Source organism: Carcharhinus amblyrhynchos, chromosome 35, assembly GCF_965287045.1.
Source record: "Carcharhinus amblyrhynchos chromosome 35, sCarAmb.v2.hapA, whole genome shotgun sequence".
NCBI classification, from domain to species: domain Eukaryota; kingdom Metazoa; phylum Chordata; class Chondrichthyes; order Carcharhiniformes; family Carcharhinidae; genus Carcharhinus; species Carcharhinus amblyrhynchos.
The window spans coordinates 7024008-7040631 of record NC_137358.1 but is presented as its reverse complement, the minus strand read 5'-3'; the positions used below and the strand labels follow the sequence as shown (position 1 = coordinate 7040631).

At 50.5% G+C, this 16624-nt stretch overlaps 1 protein-coding gene across 3 annotated transcripts in view; it reads right to left on the bottom strand.

Annotated features, from left to right (window-relative positions):
- Window positions 1-16624, bottom strand: part of lrrc4ba (leucine rich repeat containing 4Ba) — a 174955-nt gene that overhangs the window by 74198 nt on the left and 84133 nt on the right. The window contains exon 1 of one of the 3 annotated variants that reach the window (XM_080217598.1): window positions 7967-8151. The exons of 1 other annotated variant lie outside the window; for it this stretch is intronic. The gene's annotated coding sequence lies outside the window, so the exon portion shown is untranslated. Of the gene's footprint in view, window positions 1-7966; window positions 8152-16624 lie in introns of those variants that run through there. One more of the 3 variants, XM_080217597.1, reaches the window with a different exon arrangement.

The following is a 16624-nucleotide window of genomic DNA, read 5'->3' as shown; positions in this document are numbered from 1 at the left end:
GATTATTTTTTATACATTCCTGGGACATGGGCATCATTGGCTGGGCCAGCATTTATTGCCCATCCCTAGTTGCCTGAGGTCAGTTAAGATACAACCACATTGCTGATGGCTCTGGAGTCACATGTAGGCCAGACTGGGTAAGGACGGCAGATTTCCTTCCCTAAAGGACATGAATGAACCAGATGGGTTTTTCCAACAATGGATCATCAGTAGATTTTTAATTCCAGATTTCTTTTATTGAATTCAAATCTGCTGTGGCGGGAACATGAGCTGAGTTTCTAGATTAATAGTCTAGCGATAATACCACGAGGCCATCGCCTCTCCCTCTGCAGTTGATGAGCAACAACTTCTCTGTTTTCTTGGGGGGGGGGGGGGTGGGGAGTGGAGGGCTGGGGGGTGGTCTCAAATCTCTTCAGGGGCCAGCTCACCAAATTCCCAGAAGTTCCCCGGGATGGTGTCGGAGCCTGACCTCCCGATATTTCCCCTCTCCAAGCTGGAGCCTGCTATAAGAGCCTACGATATAGGAGTAGAATGAGGCCATTCGGCCCATTGCGTCTTCTCCACCCTTCTAACGTGGCTGATGAGTTTCTCAATCCTTTTCTCCCACCTTTTCCCCATAACCTTACCAATCAAGAACCTATCTATTACTGCCTTAAGGACACTCAATGACCTGGCTCCCTCTATGGTAATGAGTTCCACAGATTCACCACCCTCTGGTTGAAGGAGTTCCTCTTTATCTCAGTTCTAAAGGGTTGTCCCTTTATTCTGAGGCCGTGCCCTCGGATCCTAGTCTCTCTGACTAATGGAAACATCTTCCTCACATCCATTCTATCCAGGCCTTTCAATATTCTGTAAGTTTCAATGAGATCCTCGCTCCATCCTTCTAAACTCCATCGAGTACAGATCCAGAGTCCTCAAACGCTCCTCAGACATCAAGCATTTCATTCCTGGCATCATTCTCGTGAACCTCCTGTGGACCCTCTCCAAGGGCAGCACATCCTTCCTTAGATATGGGGCCCAAAAGTGCTCACAATATTCCAAATGGAATCTGACCAGAGCCTTATACAGTCTCAGCAGTACATCCCTGCTTTTGTATTCTAGTCCTCTCAAAATAAATGAACAAAGAACAGTATAGCACAGGAAACAGGCCCTTCGGCCCTCCAAGCCTACGCCGCTCATTGGTCCAACTAGACCATTCGTTTGAATCCCTCCATTCCCAGTCTGTTCATATGGCTATCCAGATAAGTCTTAAACAATCCCAGTGTGTCCGCCTCCACCACCCTGCTTGGCAGCGCATTCCAGGCCCCCACCACCCTCTGTGTAAAATACATCCCTCTGGTATCTGAGTTAAACCTCGCCTCCCCTCACCTTGAACCTGTGACCCCTCGTGTTCATCACCTCCGACCTGGGAGAAAGCTTCCCACTGTTCACCCTTTCTATACCCTTCACAATTTTATACACAAATGCTAACATTGCATTTGCCTTCTTGACGACCACTCAATGTGTAAGCTAACCTTCGAGGAATCCTGAACGAGGACTCCCAAATCCTGCTGGGAATGGTCTCTCGCAGGGAATCTTTAAACACTGGTCAACATGAAGGGTTCGGGTGGGTCAGTTAAGAGCAGTTCTGACCTAGGATTGGGTTTTATGGGACATGGGTTTCGCTGACTGGGCCAGCATTTATTGCCCATCCCTAGTTTCCCCCTTGAGAAGGCAGCGGTGAGTTCTGGAACCCACCGCAGTTCATGTGGTGTAGGCACACCCCCAGTGCTGTTAGGGAGAAACTTCAAAAAGTTTGGCCCAGTGACATTGAAGGAACGGCCACTATATTTTCAAGTCAGGATGGTGAGTGGCTTGGAGGGGAACCTCCAGGCAGTGGTACATCTCGGTGTCTGCTGCTCCTTGTCCTTCTATATTTTAGAGGTTTTGGGAAGTGCTGTCGAAGCAGATTTGCCCAGATTCAGTGTTCAGGAACCTCTGTGCCCTGAAAGCACTAACACACACGGGGTTATCCCAGGGGCATGGCTGACCTTGCAGCTTCTCCATGCCAGAGACTGCAAACCATAAAATTCCCACAGTGCAGAAAGAGGCCATTCGGCCCATTGAGTCTGCATTAACTCTCCAAAAGAGCATCTTACCCAGGCCCTCTTCTCCACTCTAACCCCATAACCCTGCACAGTAAACACTGTCAATCCATCTAACCGAACATTTTTGGCTAATCCACCTAAACTGCACATCTTTGGACACTAAGCGACAATTTAGCATGGCCAATCCACCTAACCTACACATCTTTGGACAGTAAGAGGCAACTTAGCATGGCCAATCTATCTAATCTATATATCTTTGTACAATAAGGGACAAATTAGCATGGCCATTCTACCTAACCTACACATCTTTGGACACTAAGCGACAATTTAGCATGGCCATTCTACCTAACCTACACATCTTTGGACACTAAGAGGTAATTTAGCATGGCCAATCTATCTAACCTATACATCTTTGTACAATAAGGGACAATTTAGCATGGCCATTCTACCTAACCTGCACATCTTTGTACAATAAGGGACAATTTAGCATGGCCAATCCACCTAACCTGCACATCTTTGGAGTCTGGAAGGAAACCGAAGAACCCAGAGGAAACCCACGCAGACACGGGGAAACCGTGCAAACTCCGCACAACCACCTGAGACTGAAGTTGAACCCGGGTCTTTGGCACCATGAGGCAGCAGTGCTAACCACTGTGCCACCGTGCTGCCCACCTCGACTTGAGATCAGATTACAAAGCACAGACTGAAAATCAAATCGGGGACTCAAACTCATCTTGAAACTTCCAGAATACTGAAAGGCCTGGACAGAGTGGACATGGGGAAGATGTTTCCATTAGTGGGAGAGACTAGGATCCGAGGGCGCAGCCTCAGAGTAAAGAACCCTTTAGAACCGAGATGGGGAGGAATTTCTTCAGCCAGAGGGTGCCACAGAGAAGGCCAGGTCACTGGGTATATTTAACTCAGAGATAGATAGGTTCTTGATTGGTAAGGGGATCAAAGGTTACGGGGAAAAGGCAGGAGAACAGGGTTGAGAAACTTGTCAGCCGTGATAGAATGGCGGAGCAGACGCAATGGACAGAATGGCCTAATTCTGCTCCTAGACCTTAGTCCTACAGTAGACTCCAGCTTCGAGAGGGGGGATTATCGGGAAGTCAGGTTCCACCACCATCCCGGTGAGCAGACCCGATGGGCCAAATGGCCTAATCCTGCTTCTGTACCTTGTGGTTGCGCCATTCAAAAGGTGAGGTCACTGCCAGGGGGTTCACTCCTCCGCACTCCACTCACAGTTAGACCCGCGATTGTCGATATCAAACCTTGACTCCAGGTAAAAGTCAGGAGATGGGAAAAGGGTGATTTATTTTTTGGATTCTATTGCCAACTCTCATGGGGCTGAGACGCGGAGGTGTTGTCACGTGGCTCCCAGCTACGCCTCAGCCCTAGTTCCTGTTGCGCACCTTCTTCCAACGGGTAGAGAGAAAACCGACACCACCCCCCTCATTGTCGACAATGACCCAGCCTCTCGCCCCCCACCCCCCCAGACCTCTCCCCCACGGACCCCCAACGCTCAGATCTGATAAATAACGGCACTCAAAAGGAAAATTGCGCTCTGCGCTGACCAGGGGCCAGTGCCCCAGGGGGTTAATTCCTAGCAACTCGAGGGTCTTTGCTGGGGGGGTTGGCAATGGCTATGCCAACCCTGCCCATTCCAAATAAGACGTGACGTTAAACCTTGTTCACGCATGTTACGTAGAATCCCTACAGTGCAGAAGGAGGCCATTCAGCCCATCGAGTCCGCAATCCCATCCAACCCCTCTCCCCTTAACAGATACATTTACCCCAGCTGACACTAAGGGGCAATTTAACATGGCCGGTGCAACTAACCCGCACAGCTTTGGGGTGCGGGAGGAAACCGGAGCGAGGAAACCCCACGCAGACACGGGGAGGAGAACGGGCAAACTTCACACAGACAGTGACCCAAGCCGGGAATCGAACCCGGGTCCTGGCGCTGTGAGGCAGCCGTGCTAACCCACTGTGCCACCCGTGCTGCCCCGTCATTAGTCCCTGGCATTCCCAGAAAAAAAGATTCGGAATGAATGTTCCCGATTGTGGGGGAGCCCGGAACAGTTTGAGGATAATCACAGAAAACCCACAGAGGAGAAGGAGGCCATTCGGCCCATCGAGCCTGCACTGGCAACAATCCCACCCAGACCCTATCCCCGAAGCCCTACATATTTACACAAGCCAATCCTCCTGACACTAAGGGGCAATTTAGCACGTCCAATCAACTTAGCCCTCACGTCTTTGGGCTGTGGGAGGAAACCCATGCAGACACGAGGAGAACGTGCAGATAGTGACCCAAGACTGGCATCCAACACAGGTCCCTGGTGTTGCGAGGCAGTAGCACTAAGCACTGTGAGACCGTGCCACCCTGAAAGGGTGAAACATAGAATTATAGAAACCCTACAGTGCAGAAAGAGGCCCTTCAGCCCATCGAGTCTGCACCGACCATGATCCCTACCCCATGTTTACCCATTAATCCCTCTAACCTACACATCTCAGGACACTAAGGGGCAATTTTAGCATGGCCAACCAACCTAACCCGCACATCTTTGGACTGTGGGAGGAAACTGGGCACCCGGAGGAAACCCACGCAGATACGAGGAGAATGTGCAAACTCCACACAGGCGGTGAGCCGAGTTGGGAATCGAAGCCGGGTCCCTGGAGCTGTGAAGCAGCGGTGCTAACCCACTGTGCTACCGCGCTGCCCACTTTTTTTAAGGACTGAGGTGAGGGGAAATTTCTTCTCCCAGAGGGGGCTGAATGTGTGGGATTCACTCCCACAGAATGTAGTTGAGGCCAAAACATTGTGTGATTTCAGGAAGAAATTAGATATAGCTCTTGGGCTAAAGGGTTGGAGGAATGTTGGGGGGGTAAGGGGGGGAAAATCAGGATATTGGATTTGATGATCAGCCATGCTCAAATTGAACGGCGGAGCAGAATCGAAGGGCCGAACGGCCTTCTGCTTCTAGTTTTTATGATTTTGTTTCCCCGTTCTTATTCCTCTGTGTCCCGTACATTCCTGCTTAACATCACAGCTCTGTCAGCTTTACATGCGCCCTCTCTGCCAACTTCACCCTTCCACTGTGTCTGCTCCTTCATCACCACCATCCTCACTCTCGCCTCTCTACTCTCTGCCTTTCTCTTTGCCTTGCGGTCTGGCCTTTCCTGCCTCCCTCTGTCACCTTGCTTCTCCCTCCCGATTTCTCCTTCCGGCCTCTGGCTCAGTTTGTTCCTCCGCTCCCGCTCGCTTTTTGTCCCCCCCGCCCGGGTTTCTGCTTTCTCTCTTCCTCTTTCTCTGGCCTGTACCTCCACGACGGAGCACGCAGCCCGGGCCATCCTCTCTCTCCGTGGGATGACACCCGCCCGAAGAGGCCATTCAGTCCGTCATTTGCGTGCCAGCCCTGCCGCATCCATAGAGAATCACAGAATCCCTACAGTGCAGACAGAGGCCATTTGGCCCAATGAACACTATCCCACCAAGGCCCTATCCCCATTACCTCATGCATTTACCCTAGCTAGCCCCCCCAACAGTAAGGGGCAATTTAGCATGGCCAATCCACCTAACCTGCACATCTTTGGACTCTAAGGGACAATTTAGCATGGCCAATCCACCTAACCTGCACATCTTTGGACTCTAAGGGACAATTTAGCATGGCCAATCCACCTAACCTGCACATCTTTGGACACTAAGGGACAATTTAGCATGGCCAATCCACCTAGCTGCACATCTTTGGACTCTAAGGGACAATTTAGCATGGCCAATCCACCTAACCTGCACATCTTTGGACTCTAAGGGACAATTTAGCATGGCCAATCCACCTAACCCACACATCTTTGGACACTAAGGGACAATTTAGCATGGCCAATCCACCTAGCCTGCACATCTTTGGACTCTAAGGGACAATTTAGCATGGCCAATCCACCTAACCTGCACATCTTTGGACTCTAAGGACGGACAATTTAGCATGGCCAATCCACCTAACCCACAAATCTTTGGACACTAAGGGACAATTTAGCACGGCAATTCACCTAACCTGCACACCTTTCGGACTGTGGGAGAAACCGGAGCACCCAGAGGAAACCCACACGGACATGGGGAGAATGTGCAAACTCCACGCAGACAGTGACCCAAGCTGGGAATTGAACCTGGGTCCCTGGTGCTAACCACTGCGCTGCCATCCCCATTTCCAACATCCCCCTCCCCTCACCAGCCAACATCACCCCTTTGCAAGTTCCCTCTGCAAAGTTCCTACTCAGTCGTTCCTGCACCCCCCCTCCCTCCCTCCCTCCTCCGAGCCTCTTTGGACCGCGACTACCTCCCTCGTTTGTGGGATTCTCCTCGTGGTACTCTTTTCACCTCCTCTCCCCACCCCCCCCGCCCCACTACCCCTCTTTAACCTCCCTCCCCCCTTTTCCCTGGTGCCAGACACTGAATCGCCCATGGTCCCAAAACAACGGAAGAGGGAAGAAGGCCAGTCGTCATGGTTACCACTCACCCTCTCCGCGCGGCTCCCGGTCTCCCCTCACCAGCCTCTTATTAATCAACGCCTCGATCCGTCTCCTCACAGCACACACACACACACACACACACAAAAAAATCCTTCTCCTCCCCAGTAGCAGAGAGGACAGCAGCCCAAGGCTGATCTTGACAGTGACAGCCACTTGGCTAAAAAAAAAAGCCGGACCTCCTCTCTCTCTCTTCACCCCCCCCCAAAAAAACCACCCCCTTCCAACCCCCCACAGCTGACAATGCCACTCAACTAAATAACAAACAGCAAACTTAATTTGTCTGGGGCTTGTAATGAGCCTATTGTTACAGGACGCCATTCTATTTCCAACCTAGGGAAATTGTCTTGTGGGGGGGGCAGGGGTAGATTTTAGACAAACCTTGCAACCCACCTGTCAATATCGAACAAACTGCCCCCCTCCCCAGCCACCCCCTCCATCTCAGAGGGTGGTTGGGGAAAAAAAAAACAAATTCCGGAGAAGGTTCATAACGAGGAAAAAGGAAAAAAGGCAGGAAAGGAGAGAGAGAAAATTATCCAGTCGGGGCCTGGGTCTTTCCAGATCCAGACGGATTCCACCTCTCCCCCCCCCCCCCACCTCCTCCCCAACACAACTCCCATCTTTCTGTTTGTGCTTTAGGGACAGAGAGAGAGAGAGAGAGAGAGAAGGGGGGGTTGTTGGGAGGGAGGGAGGGAGGGAGGAGATGGCTTCACTCGCTATCTTCAGTTGACACTTCTGAACAATTGCAGCATTCTCTTCTCCCACCACCACCATCACCAACCCCCCCCCCTTTGAGCAACTCTCCCTCTCTCCCTCTCTCTCTCCCTCTCTCCTTTCCCTTTTTCTTTTCCTTTCCTGTTCTCTCTCTCCCCCGCCTCCCCCACCGCAACCTCCTCGGCTGATACAAATTCTGCAGCGAGACCTATTCAATGCGCCTCGCTCTTTTTGGCCTTTTGTTCACAGAATAATCTCTCCTTTGTCAAGTATTAAGATTTCCAGTCACACGGCAGTGCGGCTCTTTCTCAGCTGCTTGCTTCTTCCTCTCTGTTTATTCTTCAACGTTTCCCACCAACGTCTCCCCCCCCCCCCACCGGACCCACACCACCACCCCCCATCCTCCCCACCCCCCACCCCCCCAACCACCACCCCCCCCCCATCACCGCTTACTCATTAAATATTTTTTCCCTATCCATTCTCTCTCTCTCTTCAATCAATGCGTACAGACTGCAGCAGGCAGCCACACTATCCATTTTCTTCTGCCTTTTCCCCCCTCCAAAACCCAACCCCCCCCACCCCACCCCACCCCCCCCACACACACACAACGCCCCCACCAACACCCTCCTTCCTTTAACCTTCAGATGAATCCTTGCCTCCGAACGACAGGTGGATCCGTGCAAAAATCCGATCTCCCTCTTTGTTCTCCGCACGGACCGAGGACGGATCCCTCAGCCTCTCGGGCATGCCTGGCGACCCCATCCGCTCCTCAAGGTTCGGCCGCCGCCGGTCGGGAAGGATTGTCCCTCATCGTTCGGCGACAGATTCCACCGCCGCCGCCGCCACCGGCAGCAACCCCCGGCGACCCCCCCCCCCACCCCCACCCCTCCCTCCCTCCCCCTTCCCCCCCTCACCCACAACCACAAGCACCACCCTCCCCCGGGGGGTGTCTCGCAGCGAGGAGACGAAGTAACTCCAGTCCAAATGGCCGTGACACGAGGGGGGTGGAGGGGGGGTGGAGGAGGGGGGGTTGGTTGGGGGGAGGATAACCCTCTCCTTCGATGATGCTCGCTTCCCTTTTCTCTTTCTTTCTTTCTCTCTCTCTCTCTCTCTCTCCTCTCTCTCTTCTCACTTCAAGACACGAAATCCAATTACCTAATTACAGACTATCATCTTGGCAACAATTGTCCAATTGGATTAGCAGGGTCCGGGCGCTGGAGCTGAGAGGCACAGATCCCAATCCTGTCACCTTCCTGCTCCCTCCTACTGGCTCAGGGAAGGGAGGGAGGGAGAGGAGGAGAAGGGAAGAAAATGTACACCCACTCTCCTGCCAACTGGCAAACACCCCCCCCCCCCCCACCACCACCTCACATCCTTCCCTCCAGCAACCGCTGCCCGCCCCATAGCCCCCACCCACCCCCCCCCCCCCCCCCCCCAACTCCGCTCGCCCTCCCCGTGCTGAGGCAGCTCGTCTCCTCAGCGTTAAGCTGTGCTCGCCGATTTTAAGTGACTCTCCCAATACCTCTCGGGGGGTGTCATTCCCAGATCTGACCCCTTAACCCTGCAAATGCTGAAAGAATTGGGTCTTCGGGTTGTTGAGGGTGGGGGGGGGGGGGGGCGGTGGTGGAAAGGGAGGGGGGAAGTCATCAAAGGCCAGGCACGTTGGCGCCCCTTCCATTGTCGGCGGAGTCTGCCAAAGCCCCCAGTAATTCTCCTTCTCACCGTGATTGTCTCGCCAGCAGCTGGCAAAAGGATGGGGTTGGGGGAATGGGGGGGGAGAGAAATGGAGAGGGGGGGTGAATTTTCCTCTCCTGCCAGCCACAGAAATTGGAGAGGGTGAGGGGGTGTCTCTGGGGGGTCATGGTTGGGGGTGGGGGGGGGCAGGGGGATATGGACCATGCAAAGGTCTGTTGACCTGGGGCAGGATTTTCTGCTTTTGGAGGGAGTGCAGCTGGAAAATTTCACTCGTGGGGTTTTTTTATTCATACGTGGCTGGTCAGCATTTATTGCCCATCCCTAGTTGCCCTCAGAGGGCAGTCGAAAGTCAACCACATTGCTGTGGCTCTGGAGCCACATGTAGGCCAGACCGAGTAAGGACAGCAGATTTCCTTCCCTAAAGGGACATTAATGAACTAGATGGGTTTTTCCCACAATTGACAATGGGTCATCAGAAAATTCTTAATGCCAGATTTTTGTTTTACTGAATTCAAATTCCACCATCTGCCGTGGTGGGATTCGAACCAAGGTCCCCGGAACAATAGTTGAATCTCTGGATTAATCATTAAGCCATAATACCAAGAGCCCATCACCTCCCTTAGTTTAATTTGATTTGATTTGATTTATTATTGTCACATGAATTAGTACGCAGTGAAAAGTATTGTTTCTTGCGCGCAATACAGAAAAGGCATACTGTTCACAGAGAAGGAAAGGAGACAGTGTTACAGTCATAGCGAGGGTGTAGAGAAGGATCAACTTAATGCGAGGTAGGCCCATTTAAAAGTCTGACAGCAGCAGGGAAGAAGCTGTTCTTGAGTCGGTTGGTACGTGACCTCAGACTTTTGTAGCTTTTTCCCAACGGAAGAAGGTGGAAGAGAGAATGTCCGGGGTGCGTGGGATCCTTAATTATACCGGCTGCTTTTCCCAAGGCAGCGGGAAGTGTAGACAGAGTCAGTGAATGGGAGGCTGGTTTGCGTGATGGATTGGGCTACAGTCATGACCTTTTGTAGTGTTTTGCGGTCTTGGGCAGAGCAGGAGCCCAGGCCAAGCTGTGATACAACCAGAAAGGATGCTTTCTATGGTGCATCTGTAGAAGTTGATGAGAAGTCGTGGCGGACATGCCAAATTTCCTTAGCAGGGGACAGAGACGTTGTTTCCTTGCCAAGTCAGCACTATGGCATCCTTTCCCACATTGGCAAGTCAGGGTTGAAGGAGTGACATCAGGCATGAGGGGCACCATGGAGGGGGTAGGTGATGAGGAGGGTGTGGCTGTAGAATGACCAAACGTAAGGAGCCTTTGCGAAGGGACAACACGTCGTCTCTACTCCTTCTTCAGCCTTGCTGAACCAAGAAGGAGATAACAGGCTGAGTTTGGAGTCATTGGATCATAGAATTCCCACGGTGCAGAAAGAGGCCATTCAGCCCCTCGAGTCTGCACCGACCACACAGGCCCTATCCCTGTAGCCCCCATGCATTTACCCTAGCTAATCCCCCTGACGCTAAGGGGCAATTTAACACAGGCAATCCACCACATCTTTCGGGTTGTGGGAGGAAGCCGGAGCACCCGGAGGAAACCCACGCAGAGAAAGGAAAATGCACAGACTCCACACACAATGACCCAAGCCGGGAATCGAACCCGGGTCCACCAAGCTGTGAGGCAGCAGTGCTAACCACTGTGCCACCGTGCCACCCCAACATGGGAAAACATTTTGTGACGGCCTTTATTGATCTACTGACAACATCGGTGCTGAAGCTTTCTCATCTCTATATGTGGGGGAGTATTTTGGTTGGTTGTGTAGTTATGGAAGAGGGCCATTGCTGAACTCAAAGACATAAAGCATTCGTACCTCATAATAGCATAGGATCATAGAACCCCTACAGTGCAGAAGGAGGCCATTTGGCCCTTCGAGCCTGCACCGACCACAATCCCACCCGCCTTATTTACCTGATTCACCCCCTGACACAAAGGGGCAATTTAGCACCCTGACCAGCACGTCTTTCAGACTGTGGGAGGAAACTGGAACACCCAGGGGAAACCCACGCAGACACGGGGAGAATGTACAGACTCCACACGCAGACAATGACCCAAGCTGGGAATTGAACCCAGGTCCCTGGCGCTGGGCCATTTAGCCCCTCGAGTCTGCACCGACCACAATCCCCCACAGGCCCTGTAGCCCCATGCATTTACCCTAGCTAATCCCCCTGACACTAAGGGGCAATTTAACACAGACAATCCACCTAACCAGCACGTCTTTCAGACTGTGGGAGGAAACAGGAGCATCCGGAGGAAACCCACGCAGACATGGGGAGAATGTATATACTCCACACACAGACAGTGACCCAAGCCGGGAATCGAACCCGGGTCCCTGGCGCTGTGAGGTAGCAGTGCTAACCGCTGCGCCACCATGCCCACCCCCGTGGCCCTGGCAACCTGGAGAGTTCTTCATTAGGTTTGACCTTTCCCTGGAGGTTTCTGTGAGGTGGGGGCAGTGGGTCGGTCAGGGTGGTGGGCGAAAGCTGCTGTAAGCAGGGCATCCAAAAGAGGGCAGTATCCTCCACGGGGCAGCCGAGCAAATAACTATGTGTCACCTCAGCCAATGGGACAATAATTAACAAAGAGCACCGCGTAAGTGTGACTTCCAATTGTGAATTCAACCTCACACCAGGCGCAGAGTGAAATAGAATGCAAGCTTTAAATAGAAACAGAAAGGTGCAAAAAAAATTACATTGCGTCAAATCTCCAACAATAATTCAGACTTGAAGGAATGAGACAGCACATTTGTAAATTTTCTCTCTCAAAGAGATTGCCTGGCAATAATTAAGAATTAAAAAGGCGCTGAGACTTAAATGATTTGATGCAGCCTTTGGTGGCGAGTGTTGCCTGTACCTCCATTGACAGCTCACAAAATTCATTTAGCCTTGGCAGGGACAAGACTGTTCATAGATGAAGGAGCCAAATACAATCATAGAGTCCCTACAATGCAGAAAGAGGCCATTTGGCCCATTGAGTCTGTTCTGACTGCCTGACAGAGTATCTTATCCAAGCCTTCTCTCCCCGCCCTACCCCTATTACCCCACACATTAAGCATGGCCAATCGACCAAACTTGCGCAACTTTAGACAAGAAGGGACAATTTAGCATGGTCAATCCACCTAACCCATACATCTTTGGACACTAAGGAGCAATTTAGCACGGTCAATCCACCTAACCTGAACATCTTTGGACACTAAGGAGCAATTTAACATGGCCAATCCACCTAACCTGAACATCTTTGGACACTAAGGAGCAATTTAGCACGGCCAATCCACCTAACCTGCACATTTTTGGACACTAAGGGGCAATTTAACATGGCCAATCCACCTAACCTGTACATCTTTGGACACTAAGGAGCAATTTAACATGGCCAATCCACCTAACCTGTACATCTTTGGACACTAAGGAGCAATTTAGCACGGCCAATCCACCTAACCTGCACATTTTTGGACACTAAGGGGCAATTTAGCATGGCCAATCCACCTAACCTGTACATCTTTGGACACTAAGGAGCAATTTAACATGGCCAATCCACCTAACCTGCACATCTTTGTAAACTGGGGGGCAATTTACCATGGCCTATCCAGCTAACCCACACATTTCTGGACACTAATGGACAATTTAGCATGGCCAATCCACCTAACCTGCACATCTTGGGACATTAAGGGACAATTTTGCATGACCAATCCACCTAACCTGTATATCTTTGGACTCCAAGAGGCAATTTAGCATGGCCAATCTAGCTAACCTACACATCTTTGGACACTAAGGGGCAATTTATCATGGCCAATCCACCTAACCTGCACATCTTTGGACCGTGAGAGGAAACCAGAGCACCCGGAGGAAACCCACACAGACATGGGGAGAATGTGCAGACTCCACACAGACAGTGACCCAAGCTGGGAATCGAACCTGGATCCCTGGCAGCAGTGTTAACTTTCACTATGAACTGCACATCTTCAATGACTGGACATTTTTGTCAATTTGCATGTAATTAATATTGGGCACTGTTGTACTGGAATCTTCCAGCTGTTCACACCAACGGGATTCTCTGGTCCTGTTGCATTGGATGTGGTTAAGCAGTGACAGCGGGGCTGGAAAATTCCAGCCCTGGCTTTTTTTATCATTATATTTCACAGCTAAGTCCTTCCCAAGCACACAGGTGGGCAAAAGTTCAGTCAAATAGGCAGACTTTGAGAGATTCCTTAAAGAGGACAGAGAGAGAGGTGGAGAGCAGTGAAGTTTATGGAGAGAGTTCCAAGGCTTGGAGCCCTGGTGGCCAAAGACACAGACACCAGCAGTGAGAACCGCTCAAGGGGCTGGGATTGGAGGATCGTAGAGATCTCAGAGGGTTGTCGGACTGGACTGGATTCCAGAGAGAGGGACGCGGTAATATGGAGGGATTGGAAAAATTAATGATGAGGTTTAAAACTGCGGTGTTGCCAGACCTGGAGCCTGTATCACTTATTAATCTGTGGGACGTAGGCGTCACTGGCTGGGCCAACATTTATTGCCCATCCCTAGTTGCCCCTTGAACTGAGTGCCTCGCTCGGCCATTTCAGAGGGCAGTTGAGAGTCAACCACATTGCTGTGGCTCTGGGTTCACATGTAGGTCAGACCGGGTAAGGACAGCGGATTTCCTTCCCTAAAGGACATCAGTGATCCAGATGGGTTTTTATGACAATGGTTTTATGGTCATCAGTAGATTCTTAATTCCAAATTTTTTTTATTGAATTCAAATTCCACCATCTGCTGTGGCGGGATTCGAACCCAAGTCCCAAGAACCCAAGGGGATTGTCATCGACTTCAGGAAGTGTAGAGGAGAACATGCCCCTGTCTACATCAATGGAGATGAAGTGGAAATGGTCGAGAACTTCAGGTTTTTAAGTGGCCAGATCGCCAACTACCTGTCCTGGTCTCTCCACGCTGACACTATAGTTAAGAAAGCTCACTAATGCCTCTGCTTTCTCAGAAGACTAAGGAAATTTGATATATCAGCTATGACTCTCACCAACTTTTACAGATGCACTATAGAAAACTTTCTTTCTGTGTACAACTTGGTATGGGCTCCTGTTCTGCCCAAGACTGCAAGAAATTACAAAAGATCGTGAATGTAGCCATCACACAAACTAGTCTCCCATCCATTGACTCTGTCTACACTTCCCACTGTCTCAGAAAAGCAACCAGCATAATTAAGGACCCCACACACCCTGGACATTCTCTCTGCCCCTTCTTCTGTCGGGAAAAAGATACAAAGGTCTGAGGTCACGTACCAACCAACTCAAGAACGGCTTCTTCCCTGCTACCATCAGACTTTTGAATGGACCTACCTCGCATTAAGTTGATCTTTCTCTACATCCTAGCTCTGACTGTGATACTACATTCTGCACCCTCTCGTTTCCTTCTCTATGAACGGTATGCTTTGTCTGTACAGCATGCAAGGAACAATACTTTTCATTGTCTCCCAATACATGTGGCAATAATAAATCAAATCAAATCATCTGAGTTTCTGGTTTAATAATCCAATGATAATACCACGAGGACACCACCTCCCCTGTGCAGGTCAGTGTGCACAGGGATTCAACGCAAATTGGATAGGGGGACTGCAACAGCGTGTCTTGAATGCTCCAACAGGGGGCAGCCTGGCAGGTACGGGCACTGCCACAAACCCAGAGGAGAAGGAGGGCCAGCTAATTTGATCGCAATCATTCAGCATGCCAGGAATGGTGCCAGGTCATTGGTGAGTATGGTAAAGTTTGTGACCCTGTGATTGGACTGAGGAAATTTGGCCCATCGAGTCTGCACCGACACGCGAGAAACACCTGACCTCTCACCTAATCCCAATTACCAGCACTTGGCCCGTAGACCTAAATGTCACCACATGCCAAGTGCTCATCCAGATACTTTTTAAAGGAATGAATGGCATCCCACCTCCATCACCCTCCCAGGCAGCGCATTCCAGACCCTCACCACCCTCTGGGTAAGAAGGCTTTTCCTCACATCCTCCGTAGAACTCCTGCCCCCACCTTGAATATATATCTTATTCTTTCTGGTTGTATCACAGCTTGGTATGGCCCCAAGAAAGTACAAAGGGTTGGGAATGAAGCCCAGTCCATCACATAAACCAACCACCCATGTATTGACTCTGTCTACACTTCCCGCTGTCTTGGAAAAACAGCCAGCATAATCAAGGACCCCACGCACCCCGGACATTCTCTCTTCCACCTTCTTCCGTTGGGAAAAAGATACAAAGGTCTGAGGTCACGTACCACCCGACTTAAGGACAGCTTCTTCCCTGCTGCTGTCAGACTTTTGAATGGACCTGCCTCGCACTAAGTTGATCTTTCTCTACACCCTAGCTATGACTGTAACACTACATTCTGCACACTCTCATTTTCATCTCCATAAACGGTATGTTTTGTTTGTATAGCACGCAAGAAACAATACTTTACAATGTAAACTAATAGATGAGATAATAATAAATCAAATCGAAAATGTCCCCTCACAACTGACCCTTCAACTAAGGAGAACAGCCACTCTGTCTATGTTCCTCATAATCTATATCAGGTTGCCCCTCAGTCTTGTCTGCTCCAACAAGAAAAACCCAAGCCTACCCATCGGCCCTTCGAGTCTGCTCCACAATTAATTTTGATCACAGCAGATCATCAAATTCAATATCCTGATCCCCCCCCCCCCCCATATCCCTCAATCCCTTTGGCCACAAGAGTTGTATCTAATTTCTTCTTGAAATCACTTTGGCCTCAACTACTTTCTGTGGGAGTGAATTCCACACATTCACCACTCTCTGGGTGAAGAAATTTCTCCTCACCTCAACTCTAAAAGGTTTATCCCTTATCCTCAAACTATGACCCCTAGTTCTGGACTTCCCCCACCATCGGGAACATTCTTTCTGAATCTACCCTGTCTAACCGTGTTAGAATTTTGTAAGTTTCTATGAGATCCCCTCTCGCTCTTCTAAGCTCCAGTGGATATAACTCTAACCAACTTAATCTCTCCTCATATAACAGACCTGCCATCCCAGGAATCAGCCAGTAAATCTTCACCGTACCCTCTCTTGTCTGAAGAAGGATATCCTTCCTCAGATAAGCACAAAACTGCACACAGTACTCCAGGTGTGGCCTCACCAATGCGCTACACAATTGCAATGATCCTCATCACTTAATCTTCACAACCCCCTCAGGAAAATGTCCCGGAACATTTAACAAGCCCCTCTGAAATGCAAGTGGAATCATCGGCTAACGCAATTGGAGCAAAAAGGACTTCTCGTCAGTTCTGCGGGCAAAGAGATTGGGGATCAAATCGGAAAGGACTATGGTGAGAGAACGAGCAGCAAATATTTACTGTGGCAGCATGAATTTAATTTTTTTAAAGTATATTTATTAATATCACAGTTGGCTTACATTAACACTCCGGCATCTGTTCGGGTACACTGAAGGAGGATTTAGCACGGCCAATCCACCTAACCAGCATGTCTTTCGTTCTGTGGGAGGAAACCGGAGCACCCGGAGGAAACCCACGCAGACACG